Source organism: Castor canadensis, chromosome 16 (genome assembly GCF_047511655.1).
Source record: "Castor canadensis chromosome 16, mCasCan1.hap1v2, whole genome shotgun sequence".
Taxonomy (NCBI): domain Eukaryota; kingdom Metazoa; phylum Chordata; class Mammalia; order Rodentia; family Castoridae; genus Castor; species Castor canadensis.
Window position 1 is genome coordinate 26,548,414 of NC_133401.1, and position 21,990 is coordinate 26,570,403.

Here is a 21,990-nt window from a genome sequence, read left to right on the forward strand (position 1 = left end):
GAGAAAGTTGATGGAAACAAAAGGATTCTGAGTGGAGAAAGAAACTTAGCAAAATTCAGGTTCTTACTGCCTTGATACAACTTCTAGGTGTCCACATTCGTGAGGCATGTTGAAATTCTCCATACAAAGTGAAGATATGTTTAGTTGGACATGTGTAATAAGGAGAATCCCAAAGCATTGTGGGCCTCTTCTGGAGTTCAAGGAAAGCATGTGCCTCTTTGGGTGTTTGATCTCAGTCGACCCATAAAGTATCTTGAAAGGCAGCTAGCTCAGGTGAGGACAGGAGCCAGAGAAATCTTTGAAATTGATGCAGGCTGCAGAAAACCTGAGTCACAGGATGCAGCACAGGCCAAGGTGTGGCAGGAGTATATGAAGAGTCACAGCACAGACCTTAATATTTTACAGCCACACTGTCCCATTTCTTCAGAGAGACAATCTTCTTTGGGGAAGGGATTTCTGTATTTCTATTGAGTTCCACATGAGTGGGAATGTCTGGCCATGTGTATGTAGCCTACTCATTATGGAACCAGAGGTGAACAACATGGCCCACTCAACACTAAATTGAACTCATCCACTGTCCATTGTCCAAGAAGTGACTCTTATGAGATTTGGCTTAAGAAGTTCCCAAAAACATGTGGTGTGCAAAATAGAAAATCCAGCCACTAGGCTGAACCAGGCTCTGGGATGACCTGTGGAAATCTGTGACCACATGGTATCAGGGGAACCTGGATGTCCAGAATAACTTTTGCATAAAGAGGGAAGCCCAGTGCCAGTTTCCAGTGAAGGGAAACTTCACTGGACTCAAGTACAATTATATCCACATGCTCATCCAGCGAACCCATGACTGCATTTCCTTACTTGGAAGGAATGGGCTTTCCAAATTAGCTTAATTTAAGGAACTTCAAAGGGAGATAATCCATAGGGTCCCAACACAATAGCAAGGTCCTTGTAGGTGACAGAGTGCGGCAGGGTCAGAGATGGAGGTGAGAAGGTGGTGCAGAGATGGGAACATCATGTTTGTCTGTAAGAGGGGAGGGATGAGGAGGCACAGGATGCACAGACTGCAGGAGCTTGAAGAGGTGAGTGAGCAGAGTCTGCCCTGGTCTGTAGAGGGCACAGCCCTGGGGGAATGTGAGTCAAGCTCAGAGATCATCTTGCACTTAAGATCTGCAGAACTAATGATCTGAGTTTTTCTAAGGAATAAGAAAGTTATACTGATTTTGTGTGTGTGTGTGTGTGTGTGTGTGTGTATTTCTTACTTTGAGTTGTGAAAATTAGTGTTTTCAATGTGTGTCATTCAGTGATGTACGTGAAAATACTCAAAGATATGTGGTTGATTTGAGGGCAGAGAAGAAAATAAAGATGGAAATAGCTAGTAGTCAAGGACATCACCCTTTCTGTCTCGTGTGTGCCACAGGTTGGTGTTCACTCCACCTCAGCCCTCAGTACATGAGAGCCGTTTTAGGCAGTGCACTTCCATTTAATGTAGGGCTCCTGATGCCACAACCACATGATAGGCAGGACCTGCCCTCTGATTGGCCACACTTTGCTTGTCTCTCTGGCTGTCCTGCTGGGGAACTTGGTCTTATCCATCTGCACATCCCTGGTCAGCGAGCAGAGACACCATGATCCCTACACTCGTGGCCTTGCACTGCCTCGATGAGCTGAGAAAAGGGAGACAGTGCACTCTTGGCTGGAAGGGATGCCACCCAAAGCCAGGTCTTGTACATCAAAAGACCTCAGGGCTCAGTAGCCTCTGAGAAGAGGTGCTTAGGCTTCAGGGAAAAATTCTCAATGGAACTCACTTCCAGAACTGAATCTGCACACTAGGACCCAAGTGTAAGGAGTTGAATTTCTCCCCAGCTAACCGAGATCCCTTCTCCTCACTGGGGTCAAGGGGAAACCCATGGGTAGTGGGGGATAGAGAACAGCAGGTGTGGATGATTTAAGGTGGCCTGTAGGGTCTTGAGGCTGAAAGCTGTGGTTTAAGGGGGTTGTGCTGAAACTACCTTCTGTTTCCATTCAGGGACCCTCTCCAAATCCACCCTCTGGGCTGAGCACACCCTCTGGGGTATGCCTGCAGCAGGATGGTGTGTGGTAACCCTGGATGCACAGGAATACCAACTGATTTAAGGAATCAGCTCATACCCTGGTACACATATTGCCCACTGCAGTCCAACAAAGCCAAGTTCTCCATCACCCACATGACAGAGCACTATGCAGGGCTAAATCACTGCAACTATCCCAGCACTGTTGGTTTGTCAGAAGACAGGGACCCCATGAAGCTCATGGTGACAGGTGATAGGTCACACAGGGGTCCCAGTTCCAGGCTCTGCCCTCAAGAAAGGGGTCTGCTCTCAGAGATGTCTCCATCTCACAGCATAACCTGGGGACAATATAGGAGGTTAGAGTCCATTTTAAACACTGCTTCATTCTCTCCTAGGACTCTACAGCAAACCCAGTGTCTCTGCCCTGCTCAGCCCTGTGGTGACCTTAGGAGTGTGGCATGATAGGGATTTGAGAGATTCATCTGACCAAGGAAGGGAAACAGAAGATCTCCTAAACCGTGGACCCACAGTGCCACCCCAATTTATGTTTCAGGCCCTGTACTCTGTGGGCCTTGTGACCCCCCCACCACCACAGAGAGACATTCAGATGCTATGGGTCATACAGGAGCAATCCTCTGCTCTGGTTTATACACAGTGACCTCTTGGAGTGCCAGGTCTCAGGTGAGGAAGCCCCAGCCTTTCACTTAAAGACATGTGACTTCATACAGGTCCTGAGGAGTTCCTGGTGTGTGGTGGGATGAGGAGAATCAGGACTCCTGAATTCATTGATACAGAGTGTTGGAGACAGTTATTTATATAGAAATTAAACCAGACAATGAAAGCCAAAACCAGAAGATATGAAAGTGGAGTGGGTTATCTCATGACTCCTCTGCTCCTTATGCTAGTTAGGGATCAACTTAAATGTCATCTCCAATTCAAACATCACAGCTGCACTCTTCAGAACTAACCCATTTCATTTTCTCTTGCTTCCTTGCAGGGACCATCCCCAAACTCACCCTCTGGGGTGAGTCAGCCTCTGTGAACATGTAGGAGAGCATTGTGACCATCTGGTGTTAGGCTACCAAAGAGACCCTGGAATACCAGGGGACCATGGATGCCCAAGATCTGTGGGAACTAGGACACACAGACCTCACTGGAGCCTGGGAGCAGTTTCCATGCCATCCATGATTGAGCAGCATGTATGATGCTATCTGTGGTACTATTGCAAACCTGCTGGATGGTCAGAACTCTGTGACCCCCTGAGCTCCAGATCTCATGTGAGGAAGCCCCATCTTGTCCCAATTACTTCTTGAGGCCTCATGCATTTTACCATGAAGCACGCTGCCAGGGAGCTCTAGGGACCTTGACACAGAGTCCCAGAGGGTGAGACACAGTGAGACCTGCAGGCCTGGAAGGGAAGGCCAGGTGTTTGGTAGGATCTGAGTACTTTATCTCTGGCTTTCTTTGCTCTAGGGCTGTCCAGAAAGCCATCTCTCAGGACCTAGCAGAACAATATTCTGGCTCCTGGAGAGTACCTAACTCTCCAGTATCTCTCTGACATCAGATATGACAGATTTGCACTTCCTAAGAAAGGGGATTGTGCTCTCCCCCAGCTCCCTGGCACTCAGCTCCAGTTTAGGCTCTGTCAGGCCAACTTCTTCTGGGACCTGTGAGCAGATGCTATAGGGGTTGGTACAGATACTATGGACAACTCAGTCTTTCCTCTGAGCTGTAGCCCCCCAGGCACCCCTGTAGACATCCTGATCGCAGGTGAGGAGTCAGCAGGGTCAGTGAAGACCCCAGAATCTACACAGGTCCTGTAGGAGAAACCCAGGGGTTAAAGGACAGGATGAAGGGTGAGATATCAGGAAAGGAGATAGAAAGAGAAATAGGGGAGGGTTGTGGAAAGCATAGTCAGAGAAAACATCAACATATAGAGAGACTGAGGTTGTCAGACATAGATCTGATAAAGTCTTACTCAGAACAAGATGGGGCAGCCCCTCATCATCTTTCTTCATAGGACACTTCCTGACATATCTATACTCTTGGTGTTGTCAGGCACTACAGTGTCCTTAGGAGAAGATATGACCCTGTTGTGTCAATCATGGATCCTGATAGATACTTTCCTTCTTTCCAAAGGGGGAGGCAATCAACCCTCAGCCCTGTGTCTCAGATCAAATTCCCAAGCTCAGCAACACAGGCTGCATTCTCCATGACTGCAGTGAGCTCAGCCCTTGGTGGGATTTACAGGTGCTATGGATCTTGAAGTTCATACCCCTACCTGTTGTCACTCCCTGGTGGCCCACTGGAGCTTGTGGTCTCAGGTGAGGAACTCCTGACCCTGTCCAATCTGAGCAAAAAGATTCACACAGGGGCTTGTGCCTCCCACCCATGCACAGCTCTGGTAACATAACAACTCATGAGGTGAAGGGGAGGACACAGATGGAGGGTCTTCTGCATTAAAGAGTTGAAAAGACTGAGCCTCCCCCATCTGGGTTTCTGACTTCTGATACTCAAACAGAGTTAAGTGGTAGAACAGATGGAATGAGATGGGGTGACGCTCACAGGAAACACGATTAGCCAGAGTTTGATGGACAGTGGCCTCAACGCCTACCTCACCATATCTCTATCTCAGAGTAAACTTCCTCAGGTATCCCACCTCTCACCAACAGTTCCTGACCCCACGTGGGGTGGAAAGACCTTTACCTTTTTCAAGAGAATCTTCTAGACCACTCTCAACCGTATTTCTAATCTTCAAGATTTATGTCCCAAGTAGCAGTTAGAAGTACACATTAAATGAATGTCAGGTGGTTTTCTGGGTCTCCAAAGATGGGGCAGGTGTTCATCTGTATTTCACAGGAGTGGAGGTGTTGAGATCCAGAGAGGAAGGAGACATGTGAGTTGATGAGGTGCGAGAGCTGTTCCTATCCAGCCCTCCTTGAGCAGGACTCCAGGAGCCCCTCTGCTCACTTAATTGTCAGGACCAGGACAGGCTATAGAAAAACAGAAAGACAATGAATCCAGTAACCAGGCATGGCAGTGAACACTGGGAAGTGTTCTGAGTCAGCACTGGCTCAGCCTGTCCTAGGAAGTTGACATTCTGAGAAAGTGCTCTCCTTCCTACTCTGTGCTTCCCTTCTCAACAAGGGGAGCTGTCAGGACCTGACCTACAGGGACGATTTATTTTTCACCTCAGGGGCATCTGGATGGGAGTATCCTAGGACTACTCCAGTCTCCATTCTTCTCTGTCTTGTGCTTCTCTCAGTAACTGACTTGTGAGGAAGAAAAAGCTGAGGGAGGTGGTTAGGCACAAAGATTTAATCCATATTTGCTGAGTGATAACCTTAATATGAAACCACAGTATTATAGAAAATGCTGAGATTTACAAAATCCCACACGTTTAAAGTTCACCCCATTTTGTGAGTCATGCATGATTGTTGAGGTTTTCTGCTAATACACACCACTACATACAACCACGCATGATGTCCAACACCAACCTGTCCCAGGGACCCTGTGAGGAATAGAGGCAGGAGAAGAGCCCAAGTCAACAGGACATGGTATCCAGGCCAGACTTGGACACAGGGAAGATCTTGAGGGTGATTGATGAGGAGGAGCCTCTGGACCATTTGGAGCATACACTATTATTTCATGAGAATAAGACATAAGAAAGTGGAACCCAGAGAAAACGTCAGTCCCCTTCAGAGTCCCATCAACACCCTCCTTTTTGGTTCTCATAAGATGCTAAGTCTACTGGTAAAGCGGTTCAGTTGATAAAAGCACTTGACTAGCAAGCATGAGGCCTTGAGTTCAAACCCCAGTGCTACCAACAAAGAAGATATTAAGGCATTCATCCTACTATAAAATTAGTCAGACACCAACAGAAGTCAGTAACGAGAATTATGAGATCTGGTCCTGGACACACAGGGACAAGTCCTGTCCAGAAGAGGCAGGTTCCCTGTGTGGATGTCTAGGGATATGGGTAAAATTTTTTCTTCCCTGAACTCTGTGACCCCTTTATCCACAATCCCCAGCCTCCCATTCCCAGGATTACACAGTGGAGAATCTCATCTGCCTGGGCATGTTTGGCCTGGTCCTTGTAGTCCTTGCGATTCTGCTATCTGAGGCTCAGCAAAGCCGGAATAGGACCCAAGAAGCAGCCAGGTGTTGAACAGGAGAGAGCAGTGCACTACTCAGACAGGTGGAGCCTGGGAGATGGGTCCAGTACACAGTGGTTCTGGAAGAAAATCTGGGGTATAAACTGCTAAACTGTCCTCTTGGAATCATCAGGGGAGTGACCTGGTCTGCGTGTAGGGAATGTCTGTGATGTCTTTAGAGAAATCTCGTCCTCTATTAAACTGTGACAGTTTCCTTCATATGTTTCTCACTTTCACTGACTGGTTTGTTCTTTTCTGACCCCTATGCACCTGTGCAGACATCACTTCCCTCTCACACTTTCACACAGTGCTCCCCAGAAACCACATTTCCTGATGTATGCTATTGCTTCTCTACATCTTCAGCTCAAACACGGAATCTGGTGAAAAGAACAAAATAAATGAGCCTAAGTCAGACTCCAATCTGACATGGCTACATCTAAAATGATGCCCACCCTCCCCTCTTCATGTGATCCTGTGTAGTTTCTCCTGGAACCCTTTTTGATCAACACACTTGTGTTTATAGGTACTGCCCAATGAAGAGGCAAAAACCACATCTGAGAAAATCATTTTTTATAAATGTACTGGTTTGTGGCATTTTCGGATTTATGTGGTGTGTGTCCTCTGTCCTCTGGATTCCGGGAGCCAGTGTGATGGCACTAGATGTGGAGTTGGGAAGTGATGTGCAGAATTGTCTTTCCCAGGCAAGCAATTTCTGAAGATGTGTGTGTGTCCCTTCTGTTTGATGATAATTTATGTCCCAGTGTGGTGCAACAATTTCAATGAAATAATATTTTACAATCCTGTCATATGTATGATAGACAAAAAAGAAACTAGTAAAGTCATGCTTGGAGACAGTACTTAGCACATAGAATGATCCTGCTCTATTTGTAGGAGTAGAGATTGATACTTAGGGGAGTGGATTGGAACCCTGTGGTTAAAGGAAGAGAAACAATGCTATTGCTCCTAACTACATAAACTAGAGAAGATCGTGTACATCTGCACTTGGAGAAACAACCACAGGAATATCAATAGGAATGTTGCTCACATCACCAACAGGACAAAGTTCAAAATCCATCAACCACAGCAACAATAATGTTTGTTAGTATATGTACACATTGGAACTCCTTGTGAAATTTTCTTTGTTGTAAATAGTGAGCATTGAACAAATTCACCCCTGTTTAATTTTCCCTTAACTCCTACCCTCCTCGCCTGTTATCAAACAGTATTTGTTAAGATTCACCATGGTATATTCATATATATACAGAGAAAGGGAGAGAGATTATATTTTGAGTCTCTTCACCCCCCAAATACCCTCTCCTTTCCCCTCCTTCTTACCTCTGAATTCCCCTGACGGTCTCTCTTTTATACTCATGTTCCAATGTTATAATAATTATTACTTTCAGCATTATCAACATCATCATTATCAGTTTAAACCTAGATTCTGCATATGATAAAGATGTGTGACATTTGACTTTTTGACCTTGGCTTATTTTTCTCAGTATGATGAGACCAGTTCCTTCCATTTTCCTGAAAATAATAATATAGTCTTGGACTTCCTCATGACTGAATAATACTCCATTGTGTATATGCCCCATGTTTTCCTTATCCATTCATCAATGTGGGGCATCTGGACTGATTCCAGAACTTGTCTGCTATAAACACTACTGTGATGAACACAGGTGTGCTCTCCTGTATGCTAATTTAAATTCCTTGGATATATACATATGCCCAAAAGTCATATAGCAGGTTCATAAGGTAGGTCTACTTTTAGTTCTATGATGAATCTCACACTTATTCCATTGGGGTTGCACTAGGTCACACTCCCACCAACAGCACGAGGGTTTCTTTTCCCCTGCATTCTTGCCAGCCTTTGTTGCTGTGTGTTGTCTTGATGGCAGCCATTTTGCCTGGGCTGACATGGAATCTCAATGTGGTTTGATTTGCATTTCCTTAATTGCTAAAGATGTTAACATCACTTCATGTGTTTATCAGCCATGTGTACTTCTTCTGAGCAATGTTTAATTCATCTGCCCATTTATTAATGGGTTATTTGTTCTTTTGCTGTTTAACTCTTTGAGCTCTTTCTATATTCTGGATATTAATTCTTTTTTGTTCATTTATTCACATGTGCATACATTGTTTGGGTCATTTCTCCTCCCTGTCCCCTGCCCCCACCCTCTCCTCCACAACCCCCCTCACTTCCAGACAGAACCTGTTCTGACCTTATCTCTAATTTTGTGGAAGAGAAGACATAAGCATAATAAGAAAGACAAAGCGTTTTTGATAGTTAAGGGTAGATATACAGAGAGAGTCCTAGCATTGCATCCATGTACAAATGTGTTACAACCCAAGTTGATTCATTTCTAACTGATCTTTACACTGGTTCCTGATCCCCTTCTCCTGTTGTCCTCTGTCACTTTAAGGTTTCTGTATTAATTCCTCTGGAGAGGGGACATCAAATGCGTTCATGCTTTGTGTTGTTTACCTATTCCCATACCTCCCGTATGTGCTCTCCTCTTGTCATGTGACCCAAGTCCAAAAACGTTGCTGCATTTGTAGATCTAAAGTCCACATTGAGGGAGAATATATGTTTTTTTTTTTGTCTTCTGAGCCTGGCTAACCATGCTCAGAATAATGTTTCTAGTTCCATCCATTTACTTATGAATGATAGGATTTCATTCTTCTTTATGGCTGAGTAAAATTCCATTGTGTATAAATACCACAATTTCTTAATCCATTTATCAGTATTGGGGCATCTTGGCTGTTTCCATAACTTGGCTATTGTGAATAGCGCAGGAATAAACATAGCTGTGCAGGTGCCTTTGGAGTAACCTGTGTTGCACTTCTTTGGGTATATCCCCAGGAGTGGGATTGCTGGATCATATGGCAGATCTATGTTTAGATTTTTAATCCTCCAAATTTTTTTCCAGAGTGGTTGCACTAGCGTGAGTTCCCACCAGCAGTGTACAAGGGTTCCTTTTTCCAGACATCCTCACCATCACCTGTTGTTAGTGGTGTTTTTGATAATGGCTATTCTAACAATGGTGAGGTGGAAACTTAGTGTGGTTTTGATTTGTGTTTCCTTTATGGCCAGAGATGGTGAGCATTTATTCATGTGTTTTTTGTCCATTTGAATTTCTTCTTTTGAGAAAGTTCTGTTTAGTTCAGTTGCCCATTTTTTATTCATTCATTGATTTTGGGAGAGTTTAGTTTTTTGAGTTCTCTGTATATTCTGGTTATCAGTCCTTTATCTGATGTATAACTGGCAAATATTGTGTCCCACTCTGTGGGTGGTCTCCTCAGTTTTGAGATCATTTCTTTTGTTTTACAGAAGCCTTAATTTTATGAAGTCCCATTTGTCCATTCTTTCTTAGTTTCTGGGCTACTAGGGTTCTATTGAGGAAGTCCTTGCCTATACTTATTAATTCCAGAGTGTTTCCTGCTCCTTCTTGTACTAACTTCAGAATTTCGAGTCTGATATTAAGGTCTTTGATCAATTTTCAGTTGATACTAGTACAGGGTGATAAACATGGATATAGTTTCAGTTTTGTGCAGATTGTTAACCACTTTTCCCACCATCATTTGTTGAAGAGGCTGTCTTTTCTCCATCATATATTTTTGGCACCTTTGTCAAAAATAAGGTGGGTATAGTGGTGTGGTTTCATGTCTGGGTTCTCTATTCTGTTCCACTGCTCTTAATGTCTGTTTTTGTGCCAGAACCATGCTGTTTTTACTGCTATTGCTTTGTAATTTAGTTTGAAGTCGTGTAGTATGATACCTCCAGCGTTGCTCTTTTTGCTGAGTATTGCCTTGTGTATTTGAGGTCTCTTGTGTTTCTCAGTGAACTTTAGGGTAGATTTTTCAATCTCTGTGATGAAAGTCATTGGGATTTTGATGGGAATTGCATTAAACATGTAGATTGCTTTTGAGAGTGTGGCCATTTTTACTATATTAAGTCTTCTAATCCATAAGCTTGGGAGATCTTTCCACCTTCTGTGGTCTTCCTCCATCTCTTTCTTCAAGGTTTTGTAATTCTCCTTATAGAGTTCCTTCAGAGCCTTTGTTCAGTTTACTCCTAGACATTTCACATTTTTGAGACTATTGTAAATGGAATTGTTCCAATATATTCTTTCTCAGTTTATTCATTATTGGCATAAACAAAAGCTGATGATTTTTGAAAGTTGATTTTGTAATCTGCCACCTTGCTGTAGCTGTTTATGGTGTCTAGGAGTTTTTGAGTAGAGTTTTTTGGGTCTTTAAGGTATAGGATCATACCATCTGCAAATAGGGATATTTTGACAGTTTATTTACCTATTCGTATTCCTTTTATTTCTTCCTCTTGCCTAATTGCACTGGTTAGGAATTCCAGCACTATGTTGAATAGGAGTGGGGATAGGGGGCACCCTTGTCTCATTCCTGATTTTAGGGGAAATGGTTTCAGGTTTTCACCATTAAGTATGATGTTGGCTGTAGGTTTGTCATATGTACCTTTACTATGTTGAGATACACTCCTTCGTCTCCTAGTTTTCTTAGAGCTTTTATCATGAAATGGTGTTGGATCTTGTCGAAGGGTTTTCTGCATCTATTGAGATGATCAAGGGTTTTTTGTCTTTCCTTCTATTAATATGCTGTACTACATTTATTGATTTGTGTATGTTGAACCACCCCTGCATCCCTGGCATGAAGCCAACTTGGTTATGATGTATGATCTGTCTTATGTGCTGTTGGATTCGGTTTGCCATTATTTTATTCAGGATTTTTGCATTGATGTTCATTAAGGAAATTGGCCTATAGTTCTCCATTTTGGAGGTGTCTTTGTCTGGTTTTTGGATGAGAGTAATATTGGCTTCATTAAATGAGTTAGGCAGTGTTCCTTCCCTTTCAATTTCATAGAACAGTTTAAGGAGGGTTGGTATTAATTCTTTTTTAAAGCTCTTGTAGAATTCAGCGGAGAATCCATCAGGTCCTGCACTTTTCTTGTTTTGGGAGACAATTGCTGCTTCAATTTCATTTTGTGTAATAGATCCATTGAGGTAATTATTATCCTCTTGGTTTAGTTTTGGATGGTCGTAGGAATCTAGAAATCTTTGCATTTCTTCAAAATTTTCAAATTTATTAGAATATAGTTTCTCAAAGTAGTCTCTGATTATTTCTGTGTGTTTGTTGTTATCTTCTCTTTTGCATTTCTGATTTTACAGATTTCGGTTTTTTCTCTCCTCATTTTAGTCAGGGTTGCCAGGGGTCAGTCAATCTTTTTATTTTTTCAAAGAACCAGCTTTTAGTTTTATTCATTCTTTGTATGGTTTTTTTTTGTCTTGTTTCATTGATTTCAGCCCCTATTTTTATTATTTCTCTCCTTCTGCTTATTTTGGGATTTGTTTGTTCTTGTTTTTCTAAGAGTTTGAGATGTAGCATTAGGTCATTGATTTGAGATATTTCTGACCTTTTAATAAATGCACTCATGGCTGTAAAATTTCCTCTCAAGTCTATGTTTGCTGTGTCCCATAGGTTCCAGTAAGTCGTGTTTTTATTTTCATTAACTTCCAGGAACATTTTAATTTCCTCTTTTATTTCATCAATGGCCCACTGATCATTGAGCAATGTGTTGTTCAGCTTCCAATTGTTTGCATGTTTTTTACTCTTGTTTTTATGGTTGATTTCTAGTTTTAATGCATTGTGATTAGATAGAATGCATGGGATTATTTCCATTTTTGTAAATTTCTGAGACTTGCTTTGTGCTCTATGATATAATCAATTTTGGAGAAGGTCCCATGAGCTGCTGAGAAGATGTATAATGTGCAGAAGTTGGATGAAATATTCTGTAGATATCAGCTAGGTCTGTTTGATTTATGGTATGATTTAGTTCTAGAAATTCTTTATTGATTTTTTTTGTTTGGATGACTTATCTGTTGGTGACAGGTTGGTATTAACATCTCCCACTACCACTGTGTTGGAGTCTATATATGTTTTTAGATCCTTCAGAGTATGTTTGATGAAATTGCATGCATTGATGTTGGGTGCTTAGAAGTTGATAATTATTATTTCCTTTTGATGTATCTCCCTTTTTATTAGTATGGAGTATTCTTATTTACCTCATATGATCAATGTATGTTTGAAGTCTACTTTGTCTGAGGTAAGTATTGCTACCTCTGCCTGTTTTAGGGGGCCATTGGCTTAGTAAATCTTCTGTCAGACTTTTACCCTCAGCTATTGCTTGTTTATGTCAATGAGATGGGTCTCCTGTAGACAGCAGATTGTTGGATCTTTCTTTTTTAATCCAGTTTGCCAAAAAGTGTCTTTTGATGGGAGAGTTAAGTCCATTAACATTCAGTGTTAGTACTAATAGGTATGTGCCACCTCCTGTCATTTAGTTGTCTTTGTTGTTTAAGGGTTTGATTGTGTGCAGCTGAGTCAGTGTTACTCTCAACTTTCTTAACTTTTCTTCTCCTGTGATTTGGTGCTACCTGCCCTTTCATTGTTTTGTTTGCTTTCAATTTCTGTATGCAGGATCCCTTGAAGAATCTTTTGTAGTGGTGGCTTGGTGGTCATATATTGTCTTAGTTTCTGCTTATCATGTAAGACTCTTATTGCTCCACCTGTTTTGAATGATAGCTTTTCTGGGTAGAATATCCTAGGGTTGCAGTTATTTTCATTTAGTGCCTGGAAAACCTCACTCTATTCTCTTCTTACTTTTAAGGTTTCTATTGAGAAATCTGCTGTGATTTTGATGGGTTTACCTTTGCATGTTATTTGTTTTTTCTCTCTTTCAGCTTTCAATATTCTTTATTTTCTGTGCTTGTTGTTTTAATGATAATATGTTGTGGGATAGTCCTATTTTGGTCGAGCCTGTTTGGTGTCCTGGAGACTTCCTTTACCTGAATGAGCATAGTTTTCTCTAGATTTGCGAAATTTTCTGTTATTATTTTTTTGAATTGATTACAGATTACCTTACTTGCACATCCTTTTCTTCAATGTCTATGATTCACAGGTTCAGTCTTTTTATGGAGTCACTGAGTTCTTGCATATTCCTTTCACAGGTTGAGTTGATGACAAATAGTTCTTCAGTTTTTCCTTTAATTAACATTTCATCTTCAAGTTCTGAGATTCTGTCTATAGCGACCTTCCATGGTATTTTCTATTTATATTTCATTCTTTTTTCTTGAGATCTTCCATATCATGGGTCACTTCCTCTTAATTAATTAATTTATTTATCTCTCTATTTATGGTGTTCTCTGTTTCACTTTGATATTTATTTAAGGCTCTTATGATTTCATTTATTAGTTTCTGTTTCTTGTTGTATTCTTTAGTTTTGCTGTCTTGGAGTTTCTTGAGTGCCTCCTGTACTTTTTGATGACCATGTGTAGTATCACCTCTATGAAATTCTCAATGATTACCTACAGGATTTTTTCTTTCAAAGAGTTCTGTGGTATTCGTTGGGTTCTTTGGTATAGTTTATCTTTGTTTGTTAGGACTGGATTTGGGTATCCATTTTCTTCATTTCCCTCTGAATCTTGTACTAATTTATTTTGAGGGGGAGAATAGTTTCCATCCTTTTTTCGTGTTCCCATGATTCTGCTTGGTGTTGTTTCTGTCCTTGGTCTATGTGTAATTTAGTATTAGCTAACTTACAATAGTAAAACTAACAAAACCAAGAAAGGAGGGGGGAAAAAAGAAAAAAGAATCGAGAACCAAAGAAATCAACAAGGAGATATGGTGGACAATCAGACAGTGAACAAGACAAACAAACACTTACTTAAAAGAGAAAAAAAGAAAAAAAGAAGAAAAATTCCTAATTCAGGAACAGTAGAATTTCAGTTTTAGTACTTCTGTTGTTGTGCAGTTGGCATCCAATCCTGTTTGTCTGCATCTCCTAGGCAGGTTTGGAGACAGTGTCTGGTTGTGTTGGAGCCCTCTTGTGGCAGGCTGGTGGGCCAGTGGACAAGCAGCAGTCTGGAAGTGTCACAGGGTGGAAGCCTGGCAGTTCCATGGGGCAGAGGCCTGATGGCCCAGCGAGCAGTGGTCTGGTTTTTCTGTGGGGCAGAGGCCTGGCAGGCCAGTGAGCAGCACACTGGTAGGCCTGCAGGGCGGAGGCCTGGTGGGCCTGCAGGGAAGAGGCCTGGCACAGGGTGGCATTGTTGGTGCCTGCTTGTTCTTTCAGTGTATAGTGACATGGAGAATCCTTCCAGGGTCTAGAGGTTCAGGGTGCTGAAGTTTCAGCTCTCACTTGTGCTTTACCTCAAGCTTGTGTGTCTCCACCATCTCAGCAAGGTCCCTGATTCACGGAGCTCACTCTCTTCATCTATGTCACAGTTGCCATTTTGGATCCTCTGATATTAATTCTTTATCCAATCAGTGGCCCTAGCTGGCAAAATTTTCCCTGTTCTATGGATTTTCTCTTCACTCTGGTAACTGTTTCCTCTGATGTTCAGAAGCTTCTAAGCTTGATGAAATCCCATTTGTCAACTTTGCTGGCAATTTTCCTGAGTGATAGGAGTCCAGTTTAGAAATGCTTTAAACTGAGGGTCTTGTGGTTGTTTGTCAAGTGCTTGAACACTTGAGCCCTGCCTCCCACCATTACTGATTTAATTTTTATTTTTCAGTGGAGTCTTATTCTCATGCCCAGAGCCAAACTCAGTATGAATCTCCTGTCTCTGCTTCTTGAGTAGCAGGGATTATAGATGTGCACCACCTGGCCTGCATTGTTTTCTTTTAAAATTGGTTCTTGACAACTTTTGGCCTGGGCAACCTTGAACTTCCCCCTGCACAGTTTTGATTTCAAGTTCTTACACCATGCCTGGCCTAAAATTGAGAAATAATTTATTTTAAAAACTATTAGAAATATCACTATACATCCAATGAGACTGTAGGAGAGAGAAGCTAGGACTTTCATAGGGAAAACTAGAGGTTTGCAAATTTTTAAAGTGGTAGCATTTTAAATTAAGAGTAAATTTAAATTCATTAAGTTTAAAATTTAAAAATAATGGAGTATAGCAAAGGAATGAATGAAAAGGAACATAAGTAAAAGGAAGAAAAGAAAATGGGATGATGGTACAAGAAATAAGGTAGGAGATAACAGTATAACTATACTAGAGAAAGGCAAAACAAAGTGAATTGGGGGGAGGAACCATCCAATATTTCTTCGTGCTGAGAAAGAGAATGGAAACAGGCTAGGTCCTCTCTGGACAACAGCTGTTTTTCCCTAATGTCCCTCAGAATTCTGTGCTCCCCTGATGTATTGTACTGTTCCCTTCTAGGCACAGGCCTGCCTGCAATTCCCGTCTCATGTGACTTGGGCTGGTAAAAGCATGGTAGTCAGCTAAGGCTCGGGTATGGAATGAGAACTGGTTGTGGCCACAGCAGAAGCACAGGGACATAAGTCTGCTTTTGGTGCAAAGCAGCAGCTCTGGGGCCTGGGGCAACTGCAGGAACAGCAGCCACAGCTTCAGTGGGGTCAACTATGGAAACCCACCCAACTACTACATCTGGAAGAGTGGGACTCCTTCAGGTATGTGGGGTTTGCTTCTTCCTTTGTACTTTCCTGATATCTCTTGAATGAACTGGAATTTATTTCTCTCATTTAACTATAACAGCACTTTGGAATTGATAGGTAGTCTTTCTTTTTCTGTTTTTCTGATGTTACTGAGTTGAACTCAAGGCGTCATGATTTCTAGGCATTTGCTCTACCACTTAAACACACTAACAGCCCTTTTGTTGGTGGTTAGTTTGAGAGTGGATTGCACTTCATACCTGGGTGGCTTGGACCACTATCCTCCTCTGTGTGCTTCCCAGCAAAGCTTGAATGACAAATTTGTGCTACTATGCCCAGGCATTGCTTGACAAGGGGCCTGGAAAATTATATGCCCAAACTGGCCTTGAACCAAGATCCACCCAATCCCCAATCTCTGACTCTTTGATAAATTATAGGCTTGAGCCAATGTATCCACTCTTTCTAAATGTTTCCAATATGTGGCATTTCTGTCTTTTTTTTTATCATTACCATTGCTGCAGAGTGTCTCAAGTGTAAAGTGCCTGCCTAGCAAGCATGAATCCCTGAGCTCAAAGCTCAGTACCACAAAAATTCAAATTGGTCATTACCCTCATTTTCACTGAGTAACTTGCATTGTTCTATGTACTGTTGTGCCTGGATGAAGGTTGGATCTTCTCACCTAATGACCTCATTTTGTTCACAGGCCTTGGTAACCTCTTCAATTTGCCTTCATTCCTTACTAAGCTTTCTACTTCAGTTGGGGAAATTGTATTTCACTATTTCTCCTCACAAATATTCTAGTTCATACGGAAGCAGAACTGTGTACAAATTCGCACTTTTAAGAGTAGATGGATGTTGTTCAGTGAACACATCACTTGTCCTCCTTGACTCTAGAGTCACATGTCAGGTTGCTTTGTGTCTGAACCATTTCCATTTGTCTTAATAACAATGGATCCCGTAACACTTCATAAGAACCACGGAACCCAACATAGGTTGTGGATTGGGTTTCATGGCGACATACTCCAGGATAGGGAACCCACGGTTCAGAGAAGTGGTGCCAATGCTCAAAGATGATAATTACCAGGAATTTTTTTTTTCAAATCCACAAAACCAGAGTTCAAACCTAAGTGTTATTCCACAAGACTTAAATGGACAGCAACAGATGAAGATGCCTTATGGTGCCCTGGAAAAAAATGTAATACTGAGGAATAGGAGCAACTCAAAGGTTTGTTACCCAGCACACAGGAGTAGATATGCTGGACAGGGTAAAAAGGAAAGACATACAGTGAATTGTTTATAGAAAAACAATAAGCAATGTCATGAAAAGACTCATAAATTTCAGTTGTTTCCTCTGTGCTCATCCTTGTCATGAAGCTCCATATGTGTAGCTCAGTCAGGAATTTCTCTGTGTCTCTGCTGCTTTGATCAATCACCATGGATGTGGAGGCAACTGGACCTTCCCATGAAGGGCCATGCAATGCTGTGTCGATGGACAGGCTGAAGAAGGGGTGGGGACCCCATGAGAAGGCTCCATTGGGAAAGGCCAGCTCACCTAGAAGGTGCCAGCTCAGGAAAGCTGCGTATGTATTTGCTGCTCCACCCAGGCTATTGGTGAAATGACAGAAGAGGTGGACAGCAGATGTGCTCAAGGGAAACCACACTTCTGTTGGAAGTGGCTGTAGGGAGTCTAGTGCACACCCCAGTTGCAGCACAGGAGAAATGAAAGTCTGGTTCCCAGTTAGGACAGTTCCAATTTCTGTGTCCTCCTGATGTGAAAATCCCTGTTGGAGAGATGTTCTACAACTACCCAAATCCTGTGCTTTTGTTAGTCCTTCCATGCTCACTAGTCTCATTAATCTGCAGAATCACACAGCCAGGGGACAAGAAGACCATGACTCCCCCCTCTCATGGCCCTACTCTTCCTTGGTGAGCTGTGAAGAGAGGAAGGGAAGCTGTAGCATGTGAGGGACCAAAACCCACAGCCAAGCACTGGTCTATCAGCAGACCCCAATGGATCATGAGGTTCAGGGGAGGAGAGGATTTGCTCTGGGACAATCCTATCACAGGGAACTCCCTTCAAGGACTATGTCTAGACTCCACAACACAACTGCTCATAGGTGACTGTGTCCCTACCTGTCCCAGGTCCTCTTCCTCACTGGCAACAGGGGCCACCCCTGAAAAGTGAGGATGGGAGAACTGCAGATGTGGGCTAATGGCAGGATTCCTGGAGGGTCCTGTTGTTGAGAGATCTGAAGGGAGATGACTTGGAACCAAGACTCTTATTTCCTAGATGATGTTTTCTACAAACCCCCTGAGTTGAGCCAGTCTCCATAATCACCTGGGGTATACCAGTGACCATCTAGTGTAAGGAGATGTTGAAGGCCCAAAAGTACTACCTGCTTTAAGAGGGAATCCTAGAGCCCTGGGACACATAAACGTACTGGAGCCCAGCAACAAGGACAAGTACTTCATCCCATGCATAGAAGATCAGCATGCAAGGCAGTATCACTGTTACTGCCAGAGCCTTCCTGGCTCTTCACTCTATAGTGATCCCATGGTGACAGGTGAGAGGACATTCAGAGGGACAAAGCCCAGTCTCCTCTTTCAGGAAGGGGAGGTCTGCTCTCACAGGTACTCCCTCGCATTCCCTACCCTGTGGATAATGTGGGACATTTGACTCCATTTAGCACACTGCTGCCATCTCCCCTAGGAATCTCCAGCAAACCCAGCCTCTGATCCCTGCCCAGCATTATGGTGACCTCAGCAGGGGATGGGACTCTCCAGTGTGGCTTAGGGCTAGGATTTGACAGTCTCCTATTGACTAAGGAAGGAGAACCAAAGTCTCCTGGATGTAGGCCAAGACACCCCAGACGGCAGTTCCAGCCCTGTTCTCTGTGAGTCATATGTCAACAAGCCACAGGTGGATGTTAAGATGCTATGGCTATAACAGCAGCAAAGCTCAGGTGTGGTCAGTACCCAGTGACCCCCTGTCCTGGAGCACTAGGTCTCATTTAACACATTCATTTTGAGCCCACAAACACAATACTTTGAGTAATGTTTCCAAGGAGTTTCCAACACTTTCTGGGAACAAAAGGGGATTTTGGTCTCCTGAAAAAAAATCCAGAGTATAAGAGGCACTGAGACCTGCTGTGAAAGATGTGAGAAGGCAGGTGTTTCCCAGGAACCAGTCACTCAGTCCCTGATTCATCTTCACTCCAGGGGGTCAAGGAAGCCCTAGAGTGACCCTACCTGACCCACGAGGGCCGTGTAATCATACCCTGGAGAAAATTGACCTTCTTGTTTTTCTCTGATATCAACTACAACAGACTCATTCTGTCCATGGAGGGAAATGTGACATAAACCAGTGTCTTGGGCCATGGCCCCATATTTGTCTTTCTCAAGCCCTGGGTCCTCTGAGTGGCTCCCATGTAAGAAGGTACAGATGTACTGCACACACAGTCTCTCATCTTAGCCCCAATAACCCACTGGACAACCTGATCCTAGGTGAGGAGCCAGCAGAATCAGTCAGAGACCAGACTCTGCAGAGGCCCTGTAGTTGAAGTCTCAGGAGATGATGTGCAAGATGAATGGTGGGGATGTCAGGGAAGGAGAAAGACAGACAGAAAGAAGAGGGGTGTGGGGATAAGCAGAGTCTGAGAAAACAGAGACGTACAGAGAGAACAAAATCTTCAAACACATGCCCTGGTGAGGTCTCAGCTGAGAACAAGGTAGGGAGCCCCTCACCCTCTTCTTTCTTTCTAGGACAACTCCCAGACAGACCCTCTCAGCTGCACTGAGATGGACACTGTGGGGCCCAGTGTCCTTAGGGGATGATGTGACCAAGAGCCCAAAGGACCCTTTTTGTCCAAGGCATGGGCAACAGATCTTTGAATAATAGAGTAGACTAAGTACAGTGGTTGGTTTGGGACACATTAACTCATTAATTCATTTTATATTAACTTAGAATTCTTAACTTACAAATGCTTTTCAATCAATCTCTTCTAATTTATTAGCAAAATGTAAATCAAAGACAGAAATTTCACCTATTAATTTTGAATTCCACAACATTTTTCTTGTTTCTGATATAAATATTTATGTATTCATGCATATATCTACTATTATATAAATATGTACATGTAAGTCTATAATATATATTATTAATAGTAATATAGATTTATAAATATATTTATACTTATATCATTAAATGCATTTATGTTGACAAGTAATTCATCTACAAATATTTATCCATATTAGTATTGTTCAATTGGTATGCTTTTACTACCTTATTATCAGTCATTCTACATTTATTTACATATCTAAAATGGATAAACACATGTCTTTATGAACCATGTGCATTACCACCATTTAGATTATACATACATTTGTTTATTTATCTCCATCTGTGCATTGCACATTGCAGGTGTTCTTAAATATGTGAGACTCAGTTAAAGAAAGGATAAATGGATGGTGAATCCCCAGGAGAACTGGCTAAAGTTTGTATAGGGGAGGTAGCCCCGGACATTCACCCCTCATTGCTCCTGAAGTACAGGATCCTTGAGTCCAACCACACACCCATGTACCCTGGGTTCCCACCTTGTGAGTCAGTGGAAACTCATCTCCAGGGGAACTACTTTATGTGGTTCTGTGTTCCACATTTATCAGAGCACAGAGGGAATGATTATTTACAAAGTGGGAGATCAGGTCTGAACTCATGGAGCAGAGTGAGGCTGAAGAATCCAATGAGGAGATAAGAGGGAGCCCTGCTACAGCAGGAAAAGGATTAACTCAGGGTCTGCATAAACCTATGTCTGAGACTAACACACGGGAATCGGGAGTCTAGGACAAAGGCTGGGCTCTCTTCAAGGCTTCACATATCCTACTCCAATTCTATGATTTTCAGGAGCAATAGAGACCATCAGCTCATCACAGAACAGGTCAGACCCAGAGACAGGTGAGTAAGGAGAATTTGCAATCATAGGGTAGGAGAGAGGGTAAGACAAGATGTAAAGTCCTGTCTAGGCAGGTGAGTGCCCTCAGTGGTGGACATGCAGGGGTACTGGGATGATTTGGGACTGCACTGACCACTGACCCTTTGGTCCATACTTTCCAGCTTCACATACCCAGGATTACACAGTGGAGAATATCATCCAGATAGGCATGGCTGCCTTGGTCCTGGTGATTCTTGGGATTCTGCTATTTTGGGTTTAGTAGAGTCACAGAAAACCCCAACATTCAACAGGAGGAAAACAGGAGGGCAAACCATGGACGTCTGAGGGTGGTTGAGGCTGCGCAATGAACTCTACATGCTGAGGAGATTCTGGAATAGCATCTGGGGATTCGGTGAACTGTCTGCTGGGGATCTTGAGTGAGGTGACATATTTGGTTTGGGTGAAGGGAATGTCTGTGTGAGTTGTGAAGGAAACATCCTGTATTAAATTGTGATGCTTTCCTCAAAACATTATTCACTTTAATTGATTGGGCACTTCTTTTCTCAACCCTAAGCCTTCTCACATCCCCACCTCTCCACTGCACTCCAGGTAACCTTTCCCACCTTGGTGCAGTTTCCACATTATCTGGTGTATGCTATTGTTTTCTATTTCTTCAGCTCAAACACAAAATTTGGAGAGAGTACTAGAACAAATGGTCTAAACTCAGATTGGAAAATCAAGAGAGCTAAATTGAAAACACTGCCCCTAAGATCCCCACTCTTCATATGTGGTCCTGTGTCATTTCTCCAGGATCCATTTGGGATCAACACAATGATGTTTCATGAGACTTAACAGTGGAGAGCCTGAAAAGCACACTGTAAGACAATGACTTTTTAAAAAATGAACTGTTTTCATAAAGACAAAAGCCACATCTTTTCTCTCATATGTGGAAAAGTCTAAAGATAAATGTGTACACAAAAATGAGCATGAACATACTGACATCTAACGTAGAACATGTTTGTAACAGTGGAAGGACACATGGAACACGGAGGAAGAGGGAAAGGAAAAGAGAGGGACAGAAATACAACAAAATCGAAATACTTCATATCTGGTCAGGTAGAGGACATAGTGATATCTACTGAAAGCTGTCAAATGATGGGGTGTGGGAGAGAAGGGGTAAGAAAGAATAACAGAAGTGGTTGAACCGACCAAATTAGAGCGTGTTCTCAGCTGGCATTCATTGAGAAACCCCTCTGAACATTGACTATGGAGATAATAATGAAAGACAGCACTGTAAAACAGGTACAATTTTGGGGATGCTTGTGGGATGGTGGAGGTGAATGAAGGAGAAGATGAAGGAATAGGGTCAGGAT

The 21,990-nt window shown here is 42.7% G+C and overlaps 1 pseudogene; it reads left to right on the plus strand.

Moving 5' to 3' along the window:
- Window positions 1-3,751: 3,751 nt before the first annotated feature.
- Window positions 3,752-21,990, plus strand: part of LOC109703380 (leukocyte immunoglobulin-like receptor subfamily B member 3) — a 37,651-nt pseudogene continuing 19,412 nt past the window's right edge.